We start from the raw sequence: 14,970 nt of genomic DNA on the forward strand, positions 1-14,970 counted from the left end.
ATTAGATTCCGACACACCATTGCAGGTTTACTGTATCCCTTGGACCTTGAAATCAACGATGAAACACAGAAATTGCATCGATATTGAATACAAAAGGCAAAATATTGACTTATTTACAGGAGGAGTAACTCTTCTAATAGTTCGTGCTTTGAGCCTTTTCTGGGAGAGCAGTATTAGATTCCGATGCACCATTGCAGGTTTACTGTGTCCCTTGGACGTTCTAATCAACGATGAAACAGAGAAATTGCATCGATAATGAATACAAAATGCAAAATGTCGACTTATTTACTAGAGGAGTAACTCTTCTAATAGTTCGTGCTTTGAGCCTTTCGTGGGACAGCGGTATTAGATTCCGATGCACCATTGCAGGTTTACTGTATCCCTTGGACCTTCAAATCAATGATGAAACACAGAAATTGCATCGATATTGAATAAAAATATCAAAATGTTGACTTATTTACAAGAGGAGTAACTCTTCTAATAGTTCATGCTTTAAGCCTTTCCTGGGACAGCAGTATTAAATTACGATGCACCATTGCATGTTTACTGTATCCCTTGGACCTTCAAATCAACGATGAGACACAGAAATTGCATCGATTTTGAATACAAAAGGCAAAATGTCGACTTAATTACAAGAGGAGTAATTCTTCTAATAGTTCGTGATTTGAGCCTTTCCTGGGACAGTAGTATTAGATTCCGATGCACCATTGAAGGTTTACTGTATCCCTTGGACCTTCAAATCAACGATGAAACACTGAAATTGCATCGATATTGAATACAAAATGGCAAATGTCGACTTATTTACAAGAGGAGTAACTCTTCTAATAGTTCGTGCTTTGAGCCTTTACTGGGACAGCAGTATTAGATTACGATGGACCATTGCAGTTTTACTGTATCCCTTGGACCTTGAAATCAACGATGAAACACAGAAATTGCATCGAATTGAATACAAAAGGCAAAATGTCGACTTATTTACAAGAGGAGCAACTCTTCTAATAGTTCGTGATTTGAGCCTTTCCTGGGACAGCAGTATTAGATTCCGATGCACCATTGCAGGTTTACTGTATCCCTTGGACCTTCAAATCAACGATGAAACACAGAAATTGCATCGATATTGATTACAAAATACAAAATGTCGACTTATTTACCAGAGGAGTAACTCTTCTAATAGTTCGTGCTTTGAGCCTTTCCCGGGACAGCAGTATTAGATTCCGACGCACCATTGCAGGTTTACTGTATCCCTTGGACCTTGAAATCAACGATGAAACACAGAAATTGCATCGATATTGAATAAAAATATCAAAATGTCGACTTATTTACAAGAGGAATAACTCTTCTAATAGTTCATTCTTTAAGCCTTTCCTTTGACAGCAGTATTAGTTTCCGATGCACCATTGCAGGTTTACTGTATCCCTTGGACCTTCAAATCAACGGTGAAACACAGAAATTGCATCGATATTGAATACAAAATGCCAAATGTCGACTTATTTACAAGAGGAGTAACACTTCTAATAGTTCGTAATTTGAGCCATTCCTGGGACAGTAGTATTAGATTCCGCTGCACCATTGCAGGTTTACTGTATCCCTTGGACCTTCAAATCAACGATGAAACACAGAAATTGCATCGATATTGAATACAAAATGCCAAATGTCGACTTATTTACAAGAGGAGTAACTCTTCTAATAGTTCGTGCTTTAAACCTTTCCTGGGACAGCAGTATTACATTCCGATGCACCATTTCAGGTTTACTGTATCCCTTGGACCTTCAAATCAACGATGAAACACAGAAATTGCATCGATATTGAATACAAAATACAAAATGTCGACTTATTTACCAGAGGAGTAACTCATCTAATAGTTCGTGGTTTGAGCATTTCCCGGGAAAGCAGTATTAGATTCCGACGCACCATTGCAGGTTTACTGTATCCCTTGGACCTTCAAATCATAGATGAAACACAGAAATTTTATCGATATTGAATACAAAAGGCAAAATGTCGAGTTATTATATGAGGAGTATTTCTTGTAATAGTTCGTGCTTTGAGCCTTTCCTGGGACAGCAGTATTAGAATCTGATGCACCATTGCAGGTTTACTGTATCCCTTGGAACTTCAAATCAATGATGAAACACAGAAATTGGATCGATATTGAATACAAAAGGCAAAATGTTGACTTATTTACAAGAGGAGTAACTCTTCTAATAGTTCGTGCTTTGAGCCTTTCCTGGGACAGTAGTATTAGATTCCGATGCACCATTCCAGGTTTACTGTATCCCTTGGCCCTTCAAATCAACGATGAAACACAGAAATTGCATCGATAATGAATACAAAAGGCAAAATGTCGACTTATTTACAAGAGGAGTAACTCTTCTAATAGTTCGTGCTTTGAGCCTTTCGTGGGACAGCAGTATTAGATTCCGATGCACCATTGCAGGTTTACTGTATCCCTTGGACCTTCAAATCAACGATGAAACACTGAAATTGCATAGATATTGAATACAAAATGCCAAATGTCGACTTATTTACAAGAGGAGTAACTCTTCTAATAGTTCGTGCTTTGAGCCTTTCCTGGGATAGCAGTATTAGATTCCGATGCACCATTGCAGGTTTACTGTATCCCTTCTACCTTCAAATCAACGATGAAACACAGAAATTGCATCGATATTGAATACAAAAGGCAAAATGTCGACCTAATTATAGGATTAGTAACTCTTCTAATAGTTCGTGATTTGAGCCTTTCCTAGGACTGCAGTATTAGATTCCGATGCACCATTGCAGGTTTACTGTATCCCTTGGTTCTTCAAATCAACGATGACACACAGAAATTGCATCGATATTGAATATAAAAGGCAAAATGTCGACTTATTTACAAGAGGAGTAACTCTTCTAATAGTTGGTGCTTTGAGCCTTTCCTGGGACAGCAGTATTAAATTCCGATGCACTATTTCAGGTTTACTGTATCCCTTGGACGTTCAAATCAACGATGAAACACAGAAATTGGATTGATATTGAATTCAAAAGGCAAAATGTCGACTTATTTACAAGAGGAGTAACTCTTCTAATAGTTCGTGCTTTGAGCAATTCCTGGGACAGCAGTATTAGATTCCGATGCACCATTGCAAGTTCACTGTATCCCTTGGACATTCAAATCAACGATGAAACACAGAAATTGCATCGATATTCAATACAAAATACAAAATGTCGACTTATTTACCAGAGGAGTAACTCTTCTATTAGTTCGTGCTTTGAGCCTTTCCTGGGACAGCAGTATTACATTCCGACGCACCATTGCAGGTTTACTATATCTCTTGGACCTTGAAATCAACGAGGAAACACAGAAATTGCATCGATATTGAATACAAAAGGCAAAATGTCGAGTTATTTACATGAGGAGTAACTCTTCTAATAGTTCGTGCTTTGAGCCTTTCCTGGGTCAGCAATATTACATTCCGATGCACCATTGCAGGTTTACTGTATCGCTTGTACCTCCACATCAACGATTAAACACAGAAATTGCGTCGATATTGAATACAAAATGCCAAATGTTGACTTATTTACAAGAGGAGTAACTCTTCTAATAGTTCGTGCTTTTAGGCTTTCCTGGGACAGCAGTATTAGATTCCGATGCACCATTGCTGGTTTACTGTATCCCTTGGACTTTCAAATCAACGATGAAACACTGAAATTGCATCGATATTGAATACAAAATACAAAATGTCGACTTATTTACCAGATGAGTAACTCTTCTAATAGTTCGTGCTTTGAGCCTTTCCCGGGACTGCAGTATTAGATTCCGACACACCATTGCAGGTTTACTGTATCCCTTGGACCTTGAAATCAACGATGAAACACAGAAATTGCATCGATATTGAATACAGAAGGCAAAATATTGACTTATTCACAGGAGGAGTAACTCTTCTAATAGTTCGTGCTTTGAGCCTTTTCTGGGAGAGCAGTATTAGATTCCGATGCACCATTGCAGGTTTACTGTGTCCCTTGGACGTTCTAATCAACAATGAAACAGAGAAATTGCATCGATAATGAATACTAAATGCAAAATGTCGACTTATTTACTAGAGGAGTAACTCTTCTAATAGTTCGTGCTTTGAGCCTTTCGTGGGACAGCGGTATTAGATTCCGATGCACCATTGCAGGTTTACTGTATCCCTTGGACCTTCAAATCAGTGATGAAACACAGAAATTGCATCGATATTGAATAAAAATATCAAAATTTTGACTTATTACAAGAGGAGTAACTCTTCTAATAGTTCATGCTTTAAGCCTTTCCTGGGACAGTAGTATTAGATTACGATGCACCATTGCAGGTTTACTGTAACCCTTGGACCTTCAAATCAACGATGAAACACAGAAATTGGATCGATATTTTATACAAAAGCAAACTGTTGACATATTTACAAGAGGAGTAACTCTTCTAATAGTTCGTGCTTTTAGCCTTTCCTGGGACAGCAGTATTAGATTCCGATGCACCATTGCTGGTTTACTGTATCCCTTGGACCTTCAAATCAACGATGAAACACTGAAATTGCATCGATATTGAACACAAGATACAAAATGTCGACTTATTTACCAGAGGAGTTACTCTTCTAATAGTTCGTGATTTGAGCCTTTCCTGGGACAGCAGTATTAGATTCCGACGCACCATTGCAGGTTTACTGTATCCCTTGGACCTTAAAATCAACGATGACACACAGAAATTGCATCGATATTGAATACAAAAGGCAAAATGTTGACTTATTTACAAGAGGAGTAACACTTCTAATAGTTGGTGCTTTGAGCCTTTCCTGGGACAGCAGTATTAAATTCCGATGCACCATTTCTGGTTTACTGTATCCCTTGGACCTTCAAATCAACGATGAAACACAGAAATTGGATCGATATTGAATTCAAAAGGCAAAATGTCGACTTATTTACAAGAGGAGTAACTCTTCTAATAGTTCGTGCTTTCAGCCATTCCTGGGACAGCAGTATTAGATTCCGATGCACCATTGCATGTTCACTGTATCCCTTGGACATTCAAATCAACGGTGAAACACAGAAATTGAATCGATATTGAATACAAATGCAAAATGTCGAGTTATTTACATGAGGAGTAACTCTTCTAAAAGTTCGTGCTTGGAGCCTTTCCTGGGACAGCAATATTAGATTCCGATGCACCATTGCTGGTTCACTGTATCCCTTGGACCTTGAAATCAACGATGAAACACTGAAATTGCATCGATATTGAATACAAAATACAAAATGTCGACTTATTTACCAGATGAGTAACTCTTCTAATAGTTCGTGCTTTGAGCCTTTCCCAGGACTGCAGTATTAGATTCCGACGCACCATTGCAGGTTTACTGTATCCCTTGGTTCTTCAAATCAACGATGACACACAGAAATTGCATCGATATTGAATACAAAACGCAAAATGTTGACTTATTTACAAGAGGAGTAACACTTCTAATAGTTGGTGCTTTGAGCCTTTCCTGGGACAGCGGTATTAGATTCCGATGCACCATTGCAGGTTTACTGTATCCCTTGGACCTTCAAATCAATGATGAAACACAGAAATTGCATTGATATTGAATTAAAATATCAAAATGTCGACTTATTTACAAGAGGAGTAACTCTTCTAATAGTTCATGTTTTAAGCCTTTCCTGGGACAGCAGTATTAAATTACGATGGACCATTGCAGGTTTACTGTATCCCTTCAACCTTCAAATTAACGATGAAACACTGAAATTGCATCGATATTGAATACAAAAGGCAAAATTACGACTTATTTACAAGAGGAGTAACTCTTCTAATAGTTCGTGATTTGAGCCTTTCCTGGGACAGCAGTATTAGATTCCGATGCACCATTGCAGGTTTACTGTATCCCTTGGATCTTCAAATCAATGATGACACACAGAAATCGCATCGATATTGAATACAAATGGCAAAATGTCGACTTATGTACATGAGGAGTAACTCTTCTAATATTTCGTGCTTTGAGCCTTTCCTGGGACAGCAGCATTGGATTCCGATGCTCCATTGCAGGTTTACTGTATCGCTTGGACCTTCACATCAACGATTAAACACAGAAATTGCATCGATATTGAATACAAAATGCAAAATGTCGACTTATTTACAAGAGGAGTAACTTTTCTAATATTTCGTGTTTGAGCCTTTCCTGGGACAGTAGTATTAGATTCCGATGCACCATTGCAGGTTTACTGTATCCCTAGGACCCTCAAATCAACGATGAAACACAGAAACTGCATCGATATTGAATACAAAAGGCAAAATATTGACTTATTTACAAGAGGAGTGACTCTTCTAATAGCTCGTGCTTTGAGCCTTTCCTGGGACAGCAGTATTAGATTCCGATGCACCATTGCAGGTTTACTGTATCCCTTGGACGTTCAAATCCACGATGAAACACAGGAATTGCATCGATAATGAATACAAAAGGCAAAATGTCGACATATTTACAAAAGGAGTAACTCTTCTAATAGTTCGTGCCTTGAGCCTTTTGTGGGACAGCAGTATTAGATTTCGATGCACCATTGCAGGTTTACTGTATCCCTTGGACCTTCAAATCAACGATGAGACACAGAAATTGAATCGATATTGAATAAAAATATCAAAATGTCGACTTATTTTCAAGAGGAGTAACTCTTCTAATAGTTCGTGTTTTAAGCCTTTCCTGGGACAGCAGTATTAGACTGCGATGCACCATTGCTTTTTTACTGTATCCCTTGGACCTTCAAATCAACGATGAAACACAGAAATTGCATCGATATTGCATACAAAAGGCAAAATGTCGACTTAATTACAAGAGGAGTAACTCTTCTAATAGTTCGTGATTTGAGCCTTTCCTGGGACAGCAGTATTAGATTCCGATGCACCATTGCAGGTTTACTGTATCCCTTGGTTCTTCAAATCAACGATGACACACAGAAATTGCATCGATATTGAATACAAAAGGCAAAATGTCGACTTATTAACAAGAGGAGTAACTCTTCTAATAGTTCGTGCTTTGAGCCTTTCCTGGGACAGCAGTATTAGATTCCGATGCACCATTTCAGGTTTACTGTATCCCTAGGACCTTCAAATCAACGATGAAAACAGAAATTGGATTGATATTGAATTCAAAAGGCAAAATGCCGACTTATTTACAAGAGGAGTAACTCTTCTAATAGTTCGTGCTTTGAGCCTTTCCTGGGACAGCAGTATTAGATTCCGATGCACCATTGCAGGTTCACTGTATCCCTTGGACATTCAAATCAACGATAAAACACAGAAATTACATCGATATTGAATACAAAATACAAAATGTCGACTTATTTACCAGAGGAGTAACTCTTCCAATAGTTCGTGCTTTGAGCCTTTCCTGGGACAGCAGTATTAGATTACGACGCACCATTGCAGGTTTACTGTATCCCTTGGACCTTGAAATGAACGATGAAACACAGAAATTGCATCGATAATGAATACAAAAAGCAAAATGTCGACTTATTTACAAGAGGAGTAACTCTTCTAATACTTCGTGCTTTGAGCCTTTCGTGGGACAGCGGTATTAGATTCCGATGCACGATTGCAGGTTTACTGTATCCCTTGGACCTTCAAATCAATGATGAAACACAGAAATTGCATCGATATTGTATAAAAATATCAAAATGTCGACTTATTTACAAGAGGAGTAACTCTTCTAATAGTTCATGTTTTAAGACTTTCCTGGGACAGCAATATTAGATTACGATGCACCATTGCATGATTACTGTATCCCTTGGACCTTCAAATCAACGATGAAACACAGAAATTGCATCGATATTGAATACAAAAGGCAAAATGTCGACTTATTTACAAGAGGAGTAACTCTTCTAATAGTTCGTGATTTGAGCCTTTCCTGGGACAGCAGTATTACATTCCGATGCACCATTGCAGGTTTACTGTATCCCTTGGATCTTCAAATCGACGATGACACACAGAAATTGCATCGATATTGAATACAAAAGGCAAAATGTCGACTTATTTACAAGAGGAGTAACTCTTCAAATAGTTCGTGCTTTGAGCTTTTCCTGGGACAGCAGTATTAGATTCCGATGCACCATTTCAGGTTTACTGTATCCCTTGGACCTTCAAATCAACGCTGAAACGCAGATATTGGATCGATATTGAATTCAAAAGGCAAAATGTCGACTTATTTACAAGAGGAGTAACTCTTCCAATAGTTCGTGCTTTGAGCCTTTCCTGGGACAGTAGTATTAGATTCCGATGAACCATTGCAGGTTTACTGTACCCCTTGGACCTTCAAATCAACGATGAATCACTGAAATTGCATCGATATTGAATACAAAAGGCAAAATGTCGACTTATTTACAAGAGGAGTAACTCTTCCAATAGTTCGTGCTTTGAGCCTTTCCTGGGACAGTAGTATTAGATTCCGATGAACCATTGCAGGTTTACTGTACCCCTTGGACCTTCAAATCAACGATGAATCACTGAAATTGCATCGATATTGAATACAAAATGCCAAATGTCGACTTATTTACAAGAGGAGTAACTCTTCTAATAGTTCGTGCTTTTAGCCTTTCCTGGGACAGCAGTATTACATTCCGATGCACCATTGCTGGTTTACTGTATCCCTTGGACCTTGAAACTACGATGAAACACAGATATTGCATCGATATTGAATACAAAAGGCAAAGTGTCGACTTATGCACATGAGGAGTAACTCTTCTAACAGTTCGTGCTTTGAGCCTTTCCTGGGACAGCAGTATTGGATTCCGATGCACCATTGCAGGTTTACTGTATCGCTTGGACCTTCACATCAACGATTAAACACAGAAATTGCATCGATATTGAATACAAAATGCAAAATGTGGACTTATTTACAAGAGGAGTAACGCTTCTAATAGTTCGTGCTTTGAGCCTTTCCTGGAACAGTAGTATTAGATTCCAATGCACCATTGCAGGTTTACTGTATCCCTTGGACCTTCAAATCTACGATGGAACACAGATATTTCATCGATATTGAATACAAAAGGCAAAATGTCGACTTATTTACAAGAGGAGTAACTCTTCTAATAGTTCGTGTTTGAGCCTTTCCTGGGACAGCAGTATTAGATTCCGATGCACCATTGAAGGTTTACTGTATCCCTTGGACGTTCAAATCAACGATGAAACACAGAAATTGCATCGATAATGAATACAAAAAGCAAAATGTCGACTTAATTACAAGAGGAGTAACTCTTCTAATAGTTCGTGCTTTGACCCTTTCGTGGGACAGCGGTATTAGATTCCGATGCACCATTGCCGGTTTACTGTATCCCTTGGACCTTCAAATCAATGATGAAACACAGAAATTGCATCGATATTGTATAGAAATTTCAAAATGTCGACTTATTTACAAGAGGAGTAACTCTTCTAATAGTTCATGTTTTAAGACTTTCCTGGGACAGCAGTATTAGATTACGATGCACCATTTCAAGTTTACTGTATCCCTTGGACCTTCAAATCAACGATGAAACACAGAAATTGGATCGATATTGAATACAAAAGGCAAAATGTTGACTTATTTACAAGAAAAGTAACTCTTCTAATAGTTCGTGCTTTGAGCCTTTCCTGGGACAGCAGTATTAGATTCCGATGCACCATTGCAGGTTTACTGTATCCCTTGGACGTTCAAATCAACGATGAAACACAGAAATTGCATCGATAATGAATACAAAAAGCAAAATGTCGACTTATTTACAAGAGGAGTAACTCTTCTAATAGTTCGTGATTTGAGCCTTTCCTGGGACAGCAGTATTACATTCCGATGCACCATTGCTGGTTTACTGTATCCCTTGGATCTTCAAATCAATGATGAAACACAGAAATTGCATCGATATTGTATAAAAATATCAAAATGTCGACTTATTTACAAGAGGAGTAACTCTTCTAATAGTTCATGTTTTAAGACTTTCCTGGGACAGCAGTATTAGATTACGATGCACCATTGCATGATTACTGTATCCCTTGGACCTTCAAATCAACGATGAAACACAGAAATTGCATCGATATTGAATACAAAAGGCAAAATGTCGACTTATTTACAAGAGGAGTAACTCTTCTAATAGTTCGTGATTTGAGCCTTTCCTGGGACAGCAGTATTACATTCCGATGCACCATTGCAGGTTTACTGTATCCCTTGGATCTTCAAATCGACGATGACACACAGAAATTGCATCGATATTGAATACAAAAGGCAAAATGTCGACTTATTTACAAGAGGAGTAACTCTTCAAATAGTTCGTGCTTTGAGCTTTTCCTGGGACAGCAGTATTAGATTCCGATGCACCATTTCAGGTTTACTGTATCCCTTGGACCTTCAAATCAACGCTGAAACGCAGATATTGGATCGATATTGAATTCAAAAGGCAAAATGTCGACTTATTTACAAGAGGAGTAACTCTTCTAATAGTTCGTGCTTTGAGCTATTCCTGGGACAGCAGTATTAGATTCCGATGCACCATTGAATGTTCACTGTAGCCCTTGGACCTTCAAATCAACCATGAAACACAGAAATTGCATCGATATTGAATACAAAAGGCAAAATGTCGACTTATTTACAAGAGGAGTAACTCTTCCAATAGTTCGTGCTTTGAGCCTTTCCTGGGACAGTAGTATTAGATTCCGATGAACCATTGCAGGTTTACTGTACCCCTTGGACCTTCAAATCAACGATGAATCACTGAAATTGCATCGATATTGAATACAAAATGCCAAATGTCGACTTATTTACAAGAGGAGTAACTCTTCTAATAGTTCGTGCTTTTAGCCTTTCCTGGGACAGCAGTATTAGATTCCGATGCACCATTGCTGGTTTACTGTATCCCTTGGACCTTGAAACAACGATGAAACACAGATATTGCATCGATATTGAATACAAAAGGCAAAGTGTCGACTTATGCACATGAGGAGTAACTCTTCTAACAGTTCGTGCTTTGAGCCTTTCCTGGGACAGCAGTATTGGATTCCGATGCACCATTGCAGGTTTACTGTATCGCTTGGACCTTCACATCAACGATTAAACACAGAAATTGCATCGATATTGAATACAAAATGCAAAATGTGGACTTATTTACAAGAGGAGTAACGCTTCTAATAGTTCGTGCTTTGAGCCTTTCCTGGAACAGTAGTATTAGATTCCAATGCACCATTGCAGGTTTACTGTATCCCTTGGACCTTCAAATCTACGATGAGACACAGAAATTTCATCGATATTGAATACAAAAGGCAAAATGTCGACTTATTTACAAGAGGAGTAACTCTTCTAATAGTTCGTGTTTGAGCCTTTCCTGGGACAGCAGTATTAGATTCCGATGCACCATTGCAGGTTTACTGTATCCCTTGGACGTTCAAATCAACGATGAAACACAGAAATTGCATCGATAATGAATACAAAAAGCAAAATGTCGACTTAATTACAAGAGGAGTAACTCTTCTAATAGTTCGTGCTTTGAGCCTTTCGTGGGACAGCGGTATTAGATTCCGATGCACCATTGCCGGTTTACTGTATCCCTTGGACCTTCAAATCAATGATGAAACACAGAAATTGCATCGATATTGTATAAAAATATCAAAATGTCGACTTATTTACAAGAGGAGTAACTCTTCTAATAGTTCATGTTTTAAGACATTCCTGGGACAGCAGTATTAGATTACGATGCACCATTGCATGATTACTGTATCCCTTGGACCTTCAAATCAACGATGAAACACAGAAATTGCATCGATATTGAATACAAAAGGCAAAATGTCGACTTATTTACAAGAGGAGTAACTCTTCTAATAGTTCGTGATTTGAGCCTTTCCTGGGACAGCAGTATTACATTCCGATGCACCATTGCAGGTTTACTGTATCCCTTGGACGTTCAAATCAACGATGAAACACAGAAATTGCATCGATAATGAATACAAAAAGCAAAATGTCGACTTAATTACAAGCGGAGTAACTCTTCTAATAGTTCGTGCTTTGAGCCTTTCGTGGGACAGCGGTATTAGATTCCGATGCACCATTGCCGGTTTACTGTATCCCTTGGACCTTCAAATCAATGATGAAACACAGAAATTGCATCGATATTGTATAAAAATATCAAAATGTCGACTTATTTACAAGAGGAGTAACTCTTCTAATAGTTCATGTTTTAAGACATTCCTGGGACAGCAGTATTAGATTACGATGCACCATTGCATGATTACTGTATCCCTTGGACCTTCAAATCAACGATGAAACACAGAAATTGCATCGATATTGAATACAAAAGGCAAAATGTCGACTTATTTACAAGAGGAGTAACTCTTCTAATAGTTCGTGATTTGAGCCTTTCCTGGGACAGCAGTATTACATTCCGATGCACCATTGCAGGTTTACTGTATCCCTTGGATCTTCAAATCGACGATGACACACAGAAATTGCATCGATATTGAATACAAAAGGCAAAATGTGGACTTATTTACAAGAGGAGTAACTCTTAAAATAGTTCGTGCTTTGAGCTTTTCCTGGGACAGCAGTATTAGATTCCGATGCACCATTGAATGTTCACTGTATCCCTTGGACCTTCAAATCAACAATGAAACACAGAATTTGCATCGATATTGAATACAAAAGGCAAAATGTCGACTTATTTACAAGAGGAGTAACTCTTCCAATAGTTCGTGCTTTGAGCCTTTCCTGGGACAGTAGTATTAGATTCCGATGAACCATTGCAGGTTTACTGTACCCCTTGGACCTTCAAATCAACGATGAAACACAGATATTGCATCGATATTGAATACAAAATGCCAAATGTCGACTTATTTACAAGAGGAGTAACTCTTCTAATAGTTCGTGCTTTTAGCCTTTCCTGGGACAGCAGTATTAGATTCCGATGCACCATTGCTGGTTTACTCTATCCCTTGGACCTTGAAATCAACGATGAAACACAGATATTGCATCGATATTGAATACAAAAGGCAAAGTGTCGACTTATGCACATGAGGAGTAACTCTTCTAACAGTTCGTGTTTGAGCCTTTCCTGGGACAGCAGTATTGGATTCCGATGCACCATTGCAGGTTTACTGTATCGCTTGGACCTTCACATCAACGATTAAACACAGAAATTGCATCGATATTGAATACAAAATGCAAAATGTGGACTTATTTACAAGAGGAGTAACGCTTCTAATAGGTCGTGCTTTGAGCCTTTCCTGGAACAGTAGTATTAGATTCCAATGCACCATTGCAGGTTTACTGTATCCCTTGGACCTTCAAATCTACGATGAAACACAGAAATTTCATCGATATTGAATACAAAAGGCAAAATGTCGACTTATTTACAAGAGGAGTAACTCTTCTAATAGTTCGTGTTTGAGCCTTTCCTGGGACAGCAGTAATTGATTCCGATGCAACATTGCAGGTTTACTGTATCCCTTGGACCTTCACATCAACGATGAAACACAGAAATTGCATCGATATTGAATAAAAAAGTCAAATTGACGACTTATTTACAAGAGGAGTAACGCTTCTAATAGTTCGTGCTTTGAGCCTTTCCTGGGACAGCAGTATTAGATTCCGATGCACCATTGCAGGTTTACTGTATCCCATGGACCTTCAAATCAACGATGAAACACAGAAATTGCATCGATATTGAATAAAAATATCAAAATGTCGACTTATTTAGAAGAGGAGTAACTCTTCTAATAGTTCGTGCTTTGAGCCATTCCTAGGACAGCAGTATTAGATTCCGAGGCACCATTGCAGGTTTACTGTATCCCTTGGACCTTGAAATGAACGATGAAACACAGAAATTGCATCGATATTGAACACAAAAGACAAAATGTAGAGTTATTTACATGAGGAGAAACTCTTCTAATAGTTCGTGCTTTGAGCCTTTCCTGGGAAAGCAGTATTAGATTCCGATGCAACATTGCAGGTTTACTGTATCCCTTGGACCTTCAAATCAACGATGAAACACAGAAATTGGATCGATATTGAATACAAAAGGCAAAATGTTGACTTATTTACAAGAAAAGTAACTCTTCTAATAGTTCGTGCTTTAAGCCTTTCCTGGGACAGCAGTATTAGATTCCGATGCACCATTGCAGGTTTACTGTATCCCTTGGACGTTCAAATCAACGATGAAACACAGAAATTGCATCGATAATGAATACAAAAAGCAAAATGTCGACTTATTTACAAGGGAAGTAACTCTTCTAATAGTTCGTGATTTGAGCCTTTCCTGGGACAGCAGTATTACATTCCGATGCACCATTGCAGGATTACTGTATCCCTTGGATCTTCAAATCGACGATGACACACAGAAATTGCTTCGATATTGAATACAAAAGGCAAAATGTCGACTTATTTACAAGAGGAGTAACTCTTCAAATAGTTCGTGCTTTGAGCTTTTCCTGGGACAGCAGTATTAGATTCCGATGCACCATTTCAGGTTTACTGTATCCCTTGGACCTTCAAATCAACGCTGAAACGCAGATATTGGATCGATATTGAATTCAAAAGGCAAAATGTCGACTTATTTACAAGAGGAGTAACTCTTCTAATAGTTCGTGCTTTGAGCCATTCCTGGGACAGCAGTATCAGATTCCGATGCACCATTGAATGTTCACTGTATCCCTTGGACCTTCAAATCATTAATGAAACACAGAAATTGCATCGATATTGAATACAAAAAGCAAAATGTCGACTTATTTACAGGAGGAGTAACTCTTCCAATAGTTCGTGCTTTGAGCCTTTCCTGGGACAGCAGTATTAGATTCCGATGCACCATTGCAGGTTCACTGTATCCCTTGGACATTCAAATCAACGATAAAACACAGAAATTACATCGATATTGAATACAAAATACAAAATGTCGACTTATTTACAAGAGGAGTAACTCTTCCAATAGTTCGTGCTTTGAGCCTTTCCTGGGACAGCAGTATTAGATTACGACGCACCA

Source organism: Schistocerca cancellata, chromosome 1, assembly GCF_023864275.1.
Source record: "Schistocerca cancellata isolate TAMUIC-IGC-003103 chromosome 1, iqSchCanc2.1, whole genome shotgun sequence".
Lineage (NCBI taxonomy): Eukaryota > Metazoa > Arthropoda > Insecta > Orthoptera > Acrididae > Schistocerca > Schistocerca cancellata.